This window comes from Macrobrachium nipponense, chromosome 20, assembly GCF_015104395.2.
Source record: "Macrobrachium nipponense isolate FS-2020 chromosome 20, ASM1510439v2, whole genome shotgun sequence".
Taxonomy (NCBI): Eukaryota; Metazoa; Arthropoda; class Malacostraca; order Decapoda; family Palaemonidae; genus Macrobrachium; species Macrobrachium nipponense.
The window spans coordinates 80868998-80873997 of NC_061089.1; positions in this window are offsets into that span (position 1 = coordinate 80868998).

Consider the following 5000-nt stretch of genomic DNA (forward strand, 5'->3'; position numbering starts at 1 on the left):
TTGAGTCGAAAGGCCTCGCATACTCCTTCATTTCACATTCCTTCCGGGTTTTTGCCTTTATTTATATATTCATCACGTTCCAAATTTTCGTGATTCAATCGCACACACACATATACATAGATTGTGTTTTTTCCGGTATCATGACTTTTTTAACCTTTTACAATCTTAATGAGGTTGCGACTGTAATTCTCGTTCTGCTGTCCCTTTTTACGAGATTTACTTATTCACTTCAATTTTTGCCTTCAATTATTTTGCTTTTGTCAATAACATTATCCAGCTTGATGAAGAGGGTATATACCTCGAATGGAATGGAATATAGAATTTAGGCCAGAGGGCAAGCACTGGGACCCATGTGGTCATTCAGCGGAGGAAAGAAAATTGAGTAGGAAGATTTGCAAAGTGCAACAAGTGGAGAACCTCGCAGTTGCACTATGAAATAATAGTTAGGAGAGGGTGGAGAGTAAGAGGGAAGGAAGATGATATAAATGGCGATACATTAGAAGGAATAAAAGGGGTTGCAGCTAGGGGCCGAAGGGACGCTGCAAAAAAATCTTTAGTATTGCCTACAGTGCACCCCGTGAGGTGCACTGACGGCACTACCACCCCTACGGGCTAATACTGTACCTCAAAAACTCCCTTTGAATATTCTACCTCGCCTTGGCAACAATTCAAGATTTGCAAGTAGCCGCCTTATATCTCAAGTATACACACACATATGTATATATATGTATATATATATATATATATATATATATATATATATATATATATATGTGTGTGTGTGTGTGTGTGTGTGTGTGTGTGTGTGTGTGTGTGTGTACTCTGTGTGTGTATGTAAACCCTGAAAAATACGTCGATGGTCACTGTAACCCCATTTCACTTTTCTCAAGTCTAATCCCGAAATGGAGAAGGAAGGAGACCAGTAACGAACTCTTCCATTTCAGAGCTGCGTCTCTCGGAATACAATTAAGACCTAAAAGAATTCGAGATCCGTTTGTAATTAACTTCGACAATTGGCTTTTGATGAAACCGCAGTATCAAAGGATCAGTAATTAGATGGACATCTAGGTCTAGATAGCACTCGCTTCTTTGAAGTCCGGAATCATTTACATCGTAATTAACGCGCGTAAAATGGACGGGATGGTTATTAACTTTGTGCATTGAATAGAACAGACACCAATAATTAGTTGCCTTATACTTTAATTTCCTCGGGTACAAGCCATGAAAATCCAATAGCCTAGCTTATTATTACAACTCCGAACACAGAGTTAGCGCCAAATAGACGGTCAATCATAAATGCGCAAAACTGGTGATTGTTCACACATTACCGTCGTGTGTAGCTGTCCGTTGGTAAAAGTAGGTGATTGGGCATTTCTCCTATTGGACAAAGGAATGCCCATTAATGATGTACTGTCTGTAGCGATGTATGCGCAATCACTTCATTTGAACCAGGGTCGTCACGGCGAGCAGAGCTGAGGATGAGGAATTTTGGTCCGAGTTTTGGGACATTTATCGTGATCTTGTGGAAGGTTAATAGTGAGAATAGTGAGTCTTATAAAAACAGGGCATTAACATTCGAAGGATATATCAGTCTAGTTGACGAATTTAAGAAATAGAGCCAAACGTAAACAGAGCCGTGGTTGTTCGGAAAATAAAATCTTTCCGCTCAAATTAAAGAAGGGAATTAAAGAAGGTTATAACAGTGAAAAATCTGGAAATCTATCAGATGAAACCCTCTGTGTAGTGCTATGATAAACGGACATTCACTATGATGACAGTGACCATTATAAAGCAGAGTTGCAAGAAACGAAGATGCGTTGTTTGCAAGAAAAATGCAAGATACCAATGTACTTAAATGTCTAGTCCGATTGAATTTTGATAAAGGTACATATTGTGTATTAACTTGCCACATTGTCAAAATAATTTGTTTGTAAAGGGCTACACTTGTAACATTGTATCAAATAACATGACTTTTTATTTTAGTTCTTAAATTTTTGCCAAGTAGAAAAAGAAGAACGGTTACTATAACGTTTATGTATGAATTTTGAAAATTTGGTAAAATACGGAAAATTTCAGCACTCGTAGTCCCAGCGTTCCCACATGGGAACAGTGCCATGACTCGGGATTCCTTTTAGTAATATACAAAATTTTGTCTACAGATGTTTACTTATGGCAATAAAATATCTACACAAAATTTCAGTCGTTTTGCTCAATGATTTCTATATATGGGAGGTAAAAGGTTATATAAAAAATATATCTATTTCTTAATTGTACATGTAAAAATGATCCATATTTAATATATTTACATCAATTTTAATATTCTTTATTTTCAAATTGTTATCCTCAACGTGCATGCACTTAAGTAATAAGTATTTGATAAATTTACAGTAATTTAATTAAGAGTATGAATTTTGTTCCAACGAGTCCTGTTCCATTATTTGTTTATGTGAATAAAAGTTTTTCCTAATATAATCCTTCAACACAGACATGATAGCAGTTCATGCTTCCATAATTATGCATCAAAGGCTCTGAGGAGATATTGCTGTGGTAAACTTCAGCTCGTCGAAGGGCACTTCAAAGTCTGGCACTTGCCGATATTGCATCCCTCATATTTGTATCTTCCATCTTGACCAGCGCCATATCTTTGTCTATAAAATCGGCGGATGTAGAATGATCCATGCCTAAAAAGTTCTCATAATCCTTTGGGAGGACATCGATCATTCTTTTAGGAGATTACCATGAGTAAATCTAGAACGTTTTACATACCAGACCTTTATCCACAACTGGTTTCCTTTGAATCGCAGGTTTCAAGAGCGAGAATAATCTCAACTCCCGTCGAGTCGAGGACGGTAACTGATGAATGCGCAAACCTGACTTCGTGTGTGGGCGTTTAGTTAAAGATTGCGCACTTGTTTGTTTACGTATAAATGAATAACCGTTTATTTGGCGCTTAAATTATAGAGGCGAATTTCCTATTGTTCACTTAGTATGCTATATATATATATATATATATATATATATATATATATATATATATATATATATATATATATATATATATATATATATTATATATCTATATCTATATCTATATTATCTATATATCTATATATCTATATATATATATATATATATATATATACACACACACACACACACACATATATATATATATATATATATATATATATATATATATATATATTATATATATATATATATGTGTGTGTGTGTGTGTGTGTGTGTGTGTGTGTGTGGAGGAATATATATATATATATATATAATATATTATTATATATATATATATATATATATCATATATATATAATATATGTATATATATTATTAATAATTATATATAATATATATATTAATATATATTCTAATATAATATATATATTATATATATATATATTATATATAATATATATATAACTAAATGAAAACTTAATACTTCTTATCAGTGTAGTAGAATGCATAACATTGAAATAAATTTGCGAGTCATTCGCATCTATACCTCAGAAGTTGAATTGACTGCATAATGGAAAACCTAAAAGGAAGTCGTGTGAATTTCAAAATGACCGAGTAACGACATTGTATCTACCTTCAAGGTCTCTTCCGGTTACATTCGCAATATGGAAGCAGTAATCAGCCCAAGAGCCAGCTGAGATTTCTTTAATCACCTGGAAAATGTTAAGCAACCTCTAAATATCTAGAATGACTAACTTAGAATATCATTTTCTGGTGGGAAGGTCATTCAAGACATGAGCTATGACGCTGCAACCACCTGTAAAATGTTATGTATAGACCATACATCCATAATATCCAACTTGAGACAACGTTATGGCGGGAAGGTCATTTAAGACAAGCTCAAGGTCACCGCTTTATGAATTTCCCGACGTAAGTGTACCTAAAACTAAAATGTGTACTATATCATTAACTAAAAAACATTCCAGATATCATACATATTCTGGGTGTCACTGTGGACCCTCCATCAGCTATCATCAACAAGGAAAGTCCGCCCTAAAGTTGCTAGTCATGAGGAATGGTTGCTCTAAAGCAGGGGTCCCCAACCTTTTAACGTAAAAGGGCCACATTATCATTCGAAATACAGATGAGGGCCGCATATTAGAATTATCCTTACTATCAGAGAAAGTTCACATTTATTTGTATATTATTCATCTTTTGAGTTTAGTTTAATTAAGTTAAGAGTCTTACACTCTTATGCCAGCTATTGCTACGTAGGTATTATTCCTATAAATTAAAAAATCTTAATAGTAGCTCATGTTTCATTGTAGAATTTGTGCAAGAAAATAATGAGTTATTGACAATTCTATATATCTTATCTTTAATGGGAAACTTGATGCTGCATCTTATTTGCAAGCTTAGCAATATCTATTTCTACATTTGTAACAGAAAGTCTTGAAAATTTGGTGAAGATGCTCATCAGTAAGCTTAGATCTAGGTTTTGATTTTACTAGTATCATTTTGAAAATGTTTGCTCACAGATATATGTACTACCGAAAACTGAAAATATGTCAACAGCAAACTTTTTTAAGTCAGAATATTCTTCTGGAAGACTGGAATAAAATTCCAAAAGGCTATTGTCTTGAAACGCGGTTTTCAGGGCATCATTGGCTTGCAAATCAATTATTTGCATTTGATAAATTCCTGGAATATCTTCTGGTGATACACTGAAAGGGCTTTGAAACATTTGAATTTCCTGCTTATGATCATGGAAGTCCTTCAATCTATTTGCAAATTCTTCTTTTAAAAGTTCCATTGCCTTTGTACATTTTTCTTTTGAGGCAGTTGAAGTATTCCTTTTCTCATTCTGCAACACTTTACAACAGGGAAAATGTATAAAGTTTTCATCACTGAACTGTTTCATAAAAATATCTAGTTTATTTCCAAATGCTTTCACCTCAGTAAACATATCTGATACCAATTTTCTATTGCCTTGCGGTCTTAAGTTCAAATTATTCAAATGATCAGTTATA